The sequence below is a fragment of the Chamaea fasciata genome, unplaced genomic scaffold (assembly GCF_029207755.1).
Source record: "Chamaea fasciata isolate MVZ Bird 193981 ecotype frontalis unplaced genomic scaffold, bChaFas1.0.hap1 SCAF_1, whole genome shotgun sequence".
NCBI lineage: Eukaryota > Metazoa > Chordata > Aves > Passeriformes > Sylviidae > Chamaea > Chamaea fasciata.
Genome location: NW_027094086.1, coordinates 103433670 through 103446532, shown reverse-complemented (window position 1 = coordinate 103446532; position 12863 = coordinate 103433670). Strand labels below are relative to the sequence as shown.

The following is a 12863-nucleotide window of genomic DNA, read 5'->3' as shown; positions in this document are numbered from 1 at the left end:
ATGTTTTGCTTTCATATATTGCTTCATGTGTGACTTACCTGTCTTCAAAATTGTACTACACAACTACGCCAAATGCAGCCATGTCTATTAGAAGTCTATTAATTTAAATCACAGGGAAAATCCAATAAATGAAGCTAATCAATACAGACACAATTAACATATGCACCTAATAGTCCCCTAGTGCATTCCTACTGGAGAAATATAATTAATGACATCCAAGAACTATTACTGTACTTTAGCTGGAATGACAGTCAGATTCAGTGCAAGGTAGCATTACAATGCAAAAAAAAAAAAAAAGTCATAAGGTATTGGAACAGGTAAGATCCTCTTAATAAGAAGATCATAAGATTCATAAGGGAAGGCTTTGGGGTGACCTAATTATTGCCTTCCAGTACCTGAAGGGAGACACAAGAAAGATGGAGAGGAACTTCTTACAAGGGCATGCAGAAACAGGGCAAGGGGAAATGGCTTCAAACTGATACCCAGTAGGTTTAGATTAGATATTAAAAAGAAATCCTTTAATTTGAGGTTGGTGAGGCACTGGAACAGGTTGCCCAGAGAAGCTGTGGATGTCCCATCCCTGGAAGCATTCAAGGTCAGGCTGGATGGGGCTCTGAGCAATCTTGCCTAGTGTAAGGTGTCCCTGCCCACAGCAGGGATGTTGGAACTAGACAATTTTTAAGGTCTCTTCCAACGCAGGCCATGCTATAAAATGATTCCATGACGATGATATAGGTGATAGAATAAGCCAATGAGAGACTGTAACAGCTCATTCTAGTTTCATCAGAATGCTTATGTATCCAGTTCCAGACATCTGCTACAATATCCCTCATGATGTCATCACAGATGAGTTCTTAGTATTCCAGCTTATGAACACAACAACAAACTGCTTTCCATTCCAGTCAAAAGTTCCCAGATATTGGTTTTCCATTGTTTGATTACTGAAGAAGGTGATAATGCTATTATTTGTCCAGTTAGCACTGGATGAATGTGAATGAATATGGCTGAAGCTTTAGAATATCAGCTATGATGATATATTACACCACTTGGCCCACAGCCAAGTCAGAAGTTTTATTATTTGAGTAATTATTAATCTCTATTCAAATTTAAATTGAACATCTGAATTAACAGATGTTTTTAGGTATAAATACATGCATACCATTGCTTTCCATAGTGCTGTTCCATACCCTCCATTTAATTCTGCCTCTCTCCAGGATGTAGGGTATTTGGAAAAAGGACACTTTCCATTTACTTCAGTGCATCCCAGGAGGAAAGTTGTAATTGAGATTTTGTGCGTGTTTATGTGTAAATGCACATTTGGGCAGTGCAAATGAGAAGAAATAGGCATTCATGAAGCAGGTATGGGTTTGTGAATTAACCAGTTAGGCTAGATGAGCTAGTTTTCAACGTGTATTACTATTTACCGTACTTTTACAAACCAGTAATTTCCAGGTTGAATGTTACTGATGATTTCTATAGAAATGTCAATAATCTCCATATCATAAATCTGCCTGGGCAAGAAATATCTGCTTATTATTTGCAAGGTTGTTCTCTGAAAACATACCTAGTGCTAAAGCAGCACAGATAAAAAAGGTCTTGAATTTTATTTTAATTTGTGGTCTCAGGTCTCTTTCTCTCTCACTTTTCAAAGTGCTCTCTCAGTATTAGGGTTGCTTATGGTCTAGATGCATGAGTGCTTTATCAATAATCTGTTAATGCAGGGTCCAGATGGACTTTGTATATGCTTTTCCACTTGCAGATGTACCTGGACATCTTTATTTTCTTTTCCTGAGACCTACAGATACGCTAACTGTTGGCAGACCCTCAAAAGAGATTTTACTTCACTTGCTGAATAAACTCACATGAAGTAAGTGATACTCAGACAAAAAGCCAGGAATATATTAACACAATCTCTGTTCAGGAGCTAATTTAGCTGCCCTGAACAACCTTGTAGAAATGCTTGCATGTCTCTGTAACTTAAATAAGTATTTTAGATCCCTAGCTTTACTTTCTTTGAATATAACCAAACTTGTTAGCCTAAAATATGAAGAACTCATGACAAGTAAAATTGCTGTGAGCGTGAGAGCTATAAAATTCAAGTACTACTGGAGACAGACCTCTCTTCAGCAAGAAAGGTGTCCCAGCCATCTCACTTCACCAAATGAGACCAATACGGTATATTATTATTATTATTGCAATAAAGGAAATAAGACTAGGAGATACTATATGAAACAGCTATATATTCTGAATTATTGTATTTACATACTTTTAATTATCTTGCAAACCTGAAATCATTAAATGCAATTTTACATAGGCTTAGCCTAGGCAATGCTGGGACACTGTGGGTTAAATCCTTAACTATGAGAGTGCATAACCAAAGTTCTGGTTTGCCTTAACAGGGCAGTAGTTTTCAGTTGTATGTGACCAGCTGGGGATTTCAGAGTTTTCAGGATTGATATTGTTTGTGAGTTAATCCAGCAGGGTCCAGCCCTATGGCAAAGATCTCCCACCTTTACCAGCGCATGCTTGCAAGGACTGCTGCTTCTGAGTGCGACAGCAGGGTGGGTTCAGATGGAACCTTCATTACCTTCTTACTGAAACAAGATGAATCAATTTTTATTGAGAGCTACATCCAGCCTGCTGAAGAGGTCCATCACTAAGGATTTTACATTTAATTCAAAATGCTACAATTTGACTGAAGAAAACCTTGGCTGCAGATGTTATTGGTGTGAGGATAAATACGAACAATGCAGACAGAATGGGAGAATCTGCACCTTGAGAGAGACATTTTCAAAGACTATTCATGAGAAATTCCTCTAAAGATAAAATAATTTTTTTGCATTCTAGTATACATTCATCTCAAAGCACTTTCAGGGGAAGAAGACTTTTTATTAAGAATACAACAGAAATGTTTTGCTAAACATAAATAATGATTTTTATCATAAAGTGATATCTTTTGATAAGAAACGGGCTCCCTGAGGAAATACTGTATAAAAATCCACTTTATACACACATTATCACAGTTTCTTGCTAGGAACTTTTATCAGTCACTATGCCTCACAATTTCTTTGGTACATTGTCACAGTTCTTTCCTCAAGTGGTTTGAACGTATTGATCCTACAGGCATTTTTCTCCTACTTCAGGCTTACAAGCTGTAGATGGGGGAAACTGGGACTGGACCTTAAACCACAGAGTAGAGGTATGGCAGCAGGAATATCAGAAGGTGGGAAAGGGAATTTATTTAGAAAGAAAATTATAAATGATAAGTTTTTAATTTATAAAAATGCCAGAGTGTAAGGATGATTTTTATTGTATTATCTGAAATATGACATTATAATTTTACTTTCTTCTTTGTAACCTCAACTATAATTCTGTAATGAAGACCACAGCCCTGTTGTGCAGTTTGGCTGTTTTAAACTCACTTAGTGTTTTAATTTGATTTAAACCAATTAAACAGGTACAGAGCATGCTGTCATGGAAGCACAAATACAAATCAATCAAGACACCAGACAAGCCTTTTCAGTTGTTTGCAACTCAAGATAAATGTGGAGATCCCCAAGACACAGCTGTGTTTCTCATAAAATTGCACATTTCTTGGTGATGGCAGTAAGCATTAGGAGACAGGGCACGCAGAGGCGGGCAAGGGAATTGCTGACAGCAGCGGCAGAGGAAACTGCCATGGATGTTTGCCTGGATCCAAGCAGGAATCAGAGCCATAGTTGAGACAGAGGTACTTCAATGCACCAAGTAACAGTTTGTGATTCTGTTTTCAATTTGTATCAAGGTTGCTCACAGCTCTGCTTCTCTACTGTGAAAATTAAAATCCAACTTGTTAAGCTCCTGCAAAACACTTACTGCTTTCTCATTAGTTTTCCTAACTTTGAGTTGCAGTGTTCTTTGTAATTTGTATGGTACAAAAGTATCTCTTCTACTGCTTCATGAAGACTCAGCCTCAGACAGAAGGCTGCTCTATAATTGCAAAGGTATAAGTTTTACAAGAACAGCAATAGTCTGTAGCCACAAGAAACCATCCCTACTACAAAAATTAATGAGAAGGGACATCTTAAATCTCAGATAAAAAGCTGAACTAAGACTTGAAGATTTTCCCCTGAAGTCCCACCTCAGCAAGAAGGAAGGAGACTCATAATACTGACAGGTACAAACACACATTGTCCTGAGTTTTGCAACATGAATAGGCGTTTTTTAATGTGTAGCAGCTCTGAAACTTGAAAACATAGAGTCACTGGCCTTATAGTAATCAGCCTTTCAGCTTCTTCCTTGCAATATTTTTGTTCAGAGCTCCCTTGCTGACTCCCATCAATATCTTCTTTCTTAGCAAGATTGAAATTCATGCTTTAACACCATCAATTTCATTTTTATATTTAAACCCCATTGAAATGGATAATGGCAATACCAGAACTGTAAAAGACATCAGTGCTTTTTAGCCCTGCTAGGCAATCGCACTAGAGAACGAATGCTGCAGTGTCAGGCAGCTCTTATGTATTACAATAGACCAAAAACCTCCAGGGCCCTCATCTGCAGCAAAACAGATTTTCTATCAAAATCATTATGTGAATAAAATGTAAGAATAGTCTTCTATTTCAGAGGAGATGGATGTGTGAATGGAAAACTGTTCTGTGGCACAAAGTAATGGATTGAGATTATCCATACAATTATGCTCAACAAATCAAGTTGGTGGGGTTTTTTTTCCCTTTCTTCTTTTTCCATTCTGACAGAGGAACCTATGCATGCACACAGAGCAGTTTGGGTATCAGTACAGCAACAATCACACCTTAGACTCAAGTCTTCAGATCCATTTCGGAGTGGAACTGGCTGTAATGAAAACCAAATTTGCTGTTGGACTTTCTATTTGAAAAGTCAAAGAAAATTGGCAGCGTTTCTTGCACTGAGTTGCCCTTTATTTTGAAAGATGTAACCATGAGCTCAAAGCAAGCCAGGCACTTTTCTGCCATCAGTGCTAATCTTAGGGGAGCTGAGATCACAGCTTCAGCCCGAGCTGGAGTGGGGGTGTGTTGGGGGAGAGGAGAGCAAGGATGGCAAGTTGTCAGCATTCTCTCCTTTGCTGGGAGGACTGCAAGGCCAGTGGCTTCTTCCTGATTGAAATATCTGCTTGGTGTCATTTTTGATTGTGCTAACATGCTTTTACAGCTTTGGTTTTCTCTTGTCTGCAACTCCATTCCGCATCTACTATGTTTTACTCTACTACATTTACTGGACATATAATTCATTATGTATGGTAATTTTTGCATATCTTTGATTTCTTTGGTACCCCTCGAATCAGTTTTGACCCAGCCCAGTCCTGAATTTATTTGCTTGGTGAGTTGTTCAGAACCCTCGGGTCCCCTGTATCAATCAGTGCCCCATCTTGTATCCTCCTGTGCCTGTACCCCTTTGCCCAGAAGCCCATGTTCCCAGTTTTCAGGACTGCTGAATATATTCCAGTTGTGCATATATTCCCTGCCCACTGCCATTATCCTTATTGGTCCTGCCCCTGGGCTGCAGCAACGCCACACATTGCTGCAGGGTGGGGGAGTGCAGCTGGAAAGCTGCTCAGGAGAAAAGGATTGGGGGTTGACAGACAGATATACGATATGAGCCAGCAGTGTGCCCAGGTGACCAAGGGCATCTTGGTCTGTATAAAGAATAGTGTGGCCTGTATGAAGAATAGTAGGAGTAGGAAAGAGATTGTCTTGCTGCACTCATCACTGATGAGGTTGCACCTCAAGCACAGTTCTGTGTCACTCGCTTCAAAGAGGACACTGAGGTGCTGGAGCATATCCAAAGAGGAAAATGAAGGTGGGGAAGGGTCTAGAAAACATGCCTTATGAAGAGCAGCTGCAGGAACTGGGATTGTTTAGCCTGGAGAAAAGGAGTCTCAGGAGGGACTGCCTGAAGGGAGTTTTAGTGTAGTAGGGGTCAGTCTCTTCTGCCATATCTGCCATCATTTAAAAGAGTGAGAGGAAATGTCATTAAGTTTTGCCAGGGGAGATTATTATCGGCTCTTACCAAAGGTGGCTGCATGTGGCACTTGGGGATATGATTTAGGTGATTTAAGTGATTATGGTGGTGCTGAGTTGACAGTTGGACTAGATGGTCTTGAAAGCCCCTTCCAGCCTTGATGATTCTGTGATTATGTTAGTTGTCAATATCTCATTCTGCACAAAGTAACTACTTTTTACTATTGTCTATACAAAATGGGGTTGTACCATACAAAGATAAGCCAAGGTAAAAGAAACTAGGTATAGTACTCCTGCCATTAGAAAAAAATAAAAGGTGTTTTGTCTAAACAAAGGTGGAGGCAGGGCTCAGAATAGTCCATGCCTGGAAAGTCTGTGGCCTTGCATACTCCCTACCATATCCAAAGACTAACTAGAGATAGCAATAATGTGTTCTTGTGCTATGGGTTAACAATTTATCAACATCGCAGCAGAATATCACTTCAAAAGATGCATGTAAATTGCTACTTAATTTAAAATTAAGATGGTAGTGTCCTGATTTACTCAACCCGAACCTGAATCAAGAAAAATAAACCAGAAGGAGCTGCTACACATGATGTAGCCCTAATAGCAAAAAGGTCTTTTGACAACACACACAAAAAAACAATCCCCAAGTGAACAGATGGGGAGTGTATTAGCACTGTATAACAGCAAACTGACTTACCCCCTTTCAGGCTAAATAAAAATATAGGTTAGATTTCAATTTCCAAGCAAAAACTAGCTGTGTATCTTTCAACAAAGTAACAAATTGCTGGAGGTCCAGAACAAAACCTGCTGAGAATATCAATACATGTAGAGAAGAGCTCAGAGTTAACAAAACAGAAAACTTAGCTCATGTGAAAGACAATTCAAATTTTAAAAGATAAATTCTAGGTTGTAGATTTTTTTTTTACATTGACTTTTTTATACCTTGACCTTTCTTTTTTGTTTTTTGCATTCATCATCTAGTCCAAATGCCTGACCATTTTAGAGCTGACCAAAAGTTAAATCATGGCTTTAAGAATGTTGTCCTTAAACACTCTCTTAAACACTGACAGGCACAGGGCAACAACCACCTCTCCAGAAAACTAGTTCCAGGCCTTGACCAATTTCTCAGTAAAAAAAATTCCTGATATCAAGCATGAACCTTCCCTGATGGATGAAGCTTTTAGCCATTCCCACGTGTCCTGGCTCTGGGTGATGGAATCTTGTGTGGGGTCAGATGTGATAAACCCCATGAAAGTCTGTCACCTCTGAGGGGCCAGCCCTCATAGACAAATGGTTTAGAATAATAGTGAGACAACTTCTCTGGACATGCTTTGTAAAAGAAAAGGTTTTAATAATGATAAAAATAACAAACAGTATCAAACAAAAGAAACATAAGCCAAACATAGTACAGAGAAAACTCTTACACTGGCTAAGGCAGTCCAGAAAATCCAGGGAAGTTCTGTGCAGTCTTTTAAGTGTAAGTAAGACTTTTAAGTCTTTTTAAGTCTTTTAATGGTCCAGGGCTTTTTGGCACCTTGCCCAATAAAATTGGCAACAGGTTTTGAGGTACAGGTCCACATGTCCAACAGCCGTCTCTGCTTGCCACCTGACTAATTACTGGAAAAAGAGCATCAAAGTTTCTGGCTTTTACCATACGAGAACAGCAAGGGATGAATCTTAAACCCTTCCCTATATAGAAACAACTGCTCAGGTGTGGGGGTACATTCCTACAACTGGGTTCTGGGGAGAAGAGCTCAGCACCTCCCTCTGCACTTCCCCTCCTCTGGAAGCTGTAGGGAGCAGTGATATCACCCCTCTTCCTCCCTCGCTCCAAACTACACAAACCCAGTGCCCTCAGCCACTACTCAGAGGACATTCCTCCCAGCCCCTTCCCCTGCTTTGGTGCCCTTGGCAGAACACATTCAAGGACCTTCACATCCTCCTTCGATGGCAGGATCCAGAATTGCACACAGCATTCAAGATGAGACCAACCATGCTGGATACAGCTGGATAATCACCTGTTTGGACCATCAGTCTTGCTGTGTTTGGTGCACTCCTGGATGGGGTTTGCCCACCTGGCTGCCAGGGCATACACTGCTGTCTCCTGTTGAGTGTCCTGTGGACCAGCACTCCCAAAAAGCCTCTCTTCAGGGCTGTTCTCCAGACACTTCTCTCCCAGGTTTGCGCCTGACATGGCTCCATGGGGCAATCTGGCATTTTGACTTATTAAATTTCATCCCATTAATCAAGCCTAATGATCCATTCTCTTAGATTCCTCTGCAAGGGCTCTTGTCCCTCAAGAGAGTCAACAGCACCTTCCTAGTTTGGTTTAATCAGCAAACTTGCTGATGATGCATTCAACTATTGTATCCAGATTGCTGATAAATATATAACTCCTTCAATTTCTATGCTACATCTGAAACTCAAAGTAATTCCTATAGGCTTCTCTTCACGAAGTTCACAGCATGAACCTTCTTTGAAAGTGAGATCGTGAAAAGGTTCACTGTCTACTCATTTGGGTGGTGACCTTCCACTGATGCCCTTGCCTCCTCCAGTTGTGGGGGTTGTTTGATCTTCACTTACAGACCTTTGCCACCTCTCCTTCTGCATGCCTGCCATTGCTGTGAAAATTATTGAGCTGATTACAGAACTTATCATCTTTTCACATGGGCCCAAGGTCTAAAGCTCCAAACTCCTTTACACATAACAAGATACTGAGGAGAGAGTAAGTGTATTTAAGAAATTACAAATGCAGGCAAGCCTTAAATTAGTTATTTAGAAATTAAAGAGTTTCATCCCTATTTGTGGTCAGCTTGAGTTCTCTGGTCAGCAATGAAGGACATAAAACAACTTATATTAACATTGCAGTAAGATGGATAGCAGTTTATCAGCTGTCATTATAAATTATCTGTTTTCATAAAGATTCTCAAGTGACATAACAGTTACAAGACACTGATCAATGGATATAAACACAGATGCTAAAGTTTGCTTTACTCTACCAGTCACTATATTTGCTGAGTGAGGGGAAAGTGCAATCACATTTATCAGTGAAATATTGGAGTCAATAAAACAGATCCAGTGATGCAGAAATGTTTCCAGCACCTGCTGTGTTTCCTGCAATCATCTTTGGAAGATCATTTTTCAAAACTCTTGCCTCCTGGTCATAATGCCTAATTACAATACATACCCTGTCACTGCTGGCATCATTACTTTCATCCATCTAAAGAATGAAAGGTCCTGATCTGGCCTGGTTTACAACCTGGAGCTGTGTAATGTGCTGATGGAGCTTTAATGATGCATGTAAACTGGTGTCCTTTCAGGGGAATTTTTTTAAACAATAACTGACCTGTAAACATGAGCTTGCTCACCACTGTGCCACAGTCAAGGCAGTATGTAGGAACCCTGCCATGGTGCCAGAATGGTAAACATTAAATACAGGAGCCTGCTGCTGTCCACAAACCATGTTGCTGTGAGGGTCTGATTCTCTGTTGTCCTGTATATACTGGGAGGTATTTGTAGCTGTGCAAAACAATTCTGAAGCTTTCCATTCCTGCCTGGTAATGCTGCATAATCACCACATGCTCAGCAAGTGTCTGTGCAAGATGGAAGGCAAAGACACAAGGACAAAAATGAAAAAAAAATTTTTTTCTCAAGAATTCAGTTCCCCTGTGGTACTAAATTTATTCCTTGTGCTGTGGAGGTGAACTGCAAGAAATAGTAGCTCTCTGCTCTCCAGACCCTTGGCTAGGTGAGTGGACAATGAGATGCAGCTCTAGGGCTCTGCAGAGTCAGAGCAATTGCATTGGCTAACACCATGTGGACAACATGATCCAATATCCATTTGTTCTGCCATTCCCATTTACTCTTCCTGGCATGATGTTTTAAAAGAAGAATGAGCTGGGTAATCTTCACACAGCTCTACCCCTCTATATTTTCTCATTTTCTCTGCTTAGAGTGACATTTTTGTTCCTATTTGTGGCTTTAAAATCACTTGTGTTTGGCTATGGATATGGACTCAGGGTCCTGGCTCTTTGGTCACCTGGTTTGTTCTCCTAGACCAGCTACATTTTCACAATGAAATGTTTTTCAGAATTAAAATGTAAGGTGCAATTTAATCTCAATATAGTGCATTAACTATTCTTCATGCCATTGATTCCATTGTTATTCACAGAGATCATGAAATTATTTTGCTTGCTCTTCTATTGCTGGATGGATTTCAGAGACTTCTGAACTAAAGCTGAGAATATTTAACTCACAAGATATGACTAGGTCCTTCGGTGAATTGTAGTCCTCTAACCTGATGAAACTTACAGCTAAAATAATTTTCTTGAAGCAATCATTTAATTCAGCAGGTGTATTAGTACAAAGTTGTGCTGTTCTACTGCTTATTTGTAGAAATATACTTTCAATGACTCCTTTTTTTATGTCCCAGTTCCCAGAAATTAATCAAAACTTCAGATATACATCAAAACTAGAGTTGAGTAAAACTGTCTTCATTCTTATGGTGCCACTCCAGTTTTATGTCACTGTAACATTATTCCAAGTCAAACTTTTTATAATTTTTTTTTTGGCATATAGTTTTTATGGACAGCAGCTATTTTTATGAACATTTGCCAAGAATTTGAATTATAGAGATGGACGTCATGTTCTGAATTCAAACAGCTAGTAGCTTAACACTTCCATGGCCTCCCAGTCCTCAATTACTCTAGGAACTGAGAGGAACGACTGGAGTCCATGTTATGGTACCATTCCACCCCAGACACTGGTTCCTTGACTAGAACATCTGCTCTACTGTGTGCTGTGGTCCTGGAAATGCTGCTTGATATGCCTATGTTGATATAGACTTGCCTCCTTCTGACTTGGAAAAAAAAGGTCTTTGAAAAGTAATTTCACAGTTCATTTCTATATCATCTATGGGAGAGGAACTTTGCACATGACTGCACTTGAGCATTTGTTCCATTCCCTGCCCATTCCTGATATTTAGAATAACTCATTAAGACTATCACTATGTCCAAATATCTTCCTGTGATCTTACTCTCAGCAGTGTTCTAAATCCAAGAACACAAAGAAAAAATACCTACAAAATTTAAATCTAAAAATAAAAGTTTCCTAGTCTTAACATTACCATTAGTGCCACTTTTAATATTGTTATCAGAGAGCGCAGTTATATGGGCAGAGGTGGGCTCCCTGTAGAAATGAAAATGCTAATTTTAGGCTAAATAGATTGTCATATGGAGAGAGAAAAGTTCTACTGAACTCCTGTTGCAGCTTAGTGGTAACAGCACTGAGACCAAGAATCTTAAATGTATATATATGTTAAAATACCTTTATATTAATTTAAATACTATTAAACCAAACAGAGTTTACAGATGCATAACAAAGACTTAAACATAGCACATCCCAATTAAAAAAAATACCAGCTTTACCATTAAAAAAAAATCTAGCTCAAATAACCCATGGTAAAGGTTTAACTTCCCTAGAGACCCCCTTCCAACCGCAACTATTCTGTGAAAGTACGAACAATGCTTCTGGCTTGCATAAAAATTACAAGAAAAATCAAAAATTGAAAATGAAATGAAAAAAAAAGAAATTAGTATTTTGGAGGGGAAGTAGTTTGTGAAGCAAAACACAATTCTGCATCTACAGGAGATGTGATTCTGGCCTCTTGCAAATCACTTTGACATACCTCTACTGTTCGTGGCATTACACTCAATTTACACAAATCCGAGAATATTTACTCAGTTTTTACTTCCCAAATATTTTCCATTTCAGCCAAAAGACTATGCAGTGAAAGAGAAATGGGTGTTAAAAAGATGTCTCATAAAGACCCAAAGCTCTTTTTCTTTCTTTCTTGCATGCCTGACTGCCTGCCTTTTGTAGGCTTTCCCATCCTAAATGTCTGTGTACTAAACAGTCATCCAGAAATTTTGACTTTTAAAGAATGTTTCAGCTGGCTTATAACAATAGCAGATTGCAGATAAAAACTGCCTTTAGACATTGCACAAAGCATGGCACTGAATGGGAAAAACATGAACGTCTTAAAACTAGACTTCAGAACACAAAAGGAACCCCTTGCAGTGAAGATTTTTATCTGAAATGGAAGGTGACTCGGGGTAAAGGCATTGTGCCACAATTTAGTCATTCTAAATTCAATTTCTTGGCTCTGACATTCGTAGCATACATGACCCTGGCCAAGTTGTTTATGGCTTATACCTCCAGAGTCCAAGATCTCTGAGGTGGACAAAATACCATTTCTCTTTCTTCCTTTATAAAATGTTTTTGAATCTTGATCTTATAGGATTGTCAACATTTGCAGCAAGTCATGGTTAAAATCTTAGGCTGCAAGAGGCAGCTTTTCTACTTGAAACAGAGTACAAAACTTGGCTGGAATTTGAACATGCCCCTCTGATACAAGGATTGACACCAATTTTCCACAAATTTACTTCTTACTTTTCACATTATCCAAATGCATCAGTGTTGGATGAAGTCATTAAATGAGTGTCAAAATAGTTTGAAATTGGAGACCACAATGTGGCAACATTATTTATGGATAAAAATATAGAAATGCATAAATATTAGATTTAGCAACACTTAAAAAGCAAAGATGACAAATATTTTAATATTTGTTTAAAAGCAAACATTTCTTCACAGTGTTTTGTAACCTTGCATGACTGTAATTATCTCACGATGACCAAGATACCCATCATGGTGCATTACTCATTATGACATTTCTTTCCAATATAAATACAAATAAGGGTAATAAGGTTCTTTGAACGTTCATGATTACTGGTGATTTTTACTCACACTTTGCTTGAACCTCAAAAGCACTGTATCACTTGTGCTATCATGGAGCCCAAAGCAGAAGTCCTCCTTAGGACT

The 12863-nt window shown here is 39.0% G+C and overlaps 1 protein-coding gene across 1 annotated transcript in view; it reads right to left on the bottom strand.

Annotated features, from left to right (window-relative positions):
• Nucleotides 1–12863, bottom strand: part of CNTNAP2 (contactin associated protein 2) — a 765857-nt gene that overhangs the window by 110827 nt on the left and 642167 nt on the right. The window lies entirely within an intron of this gene.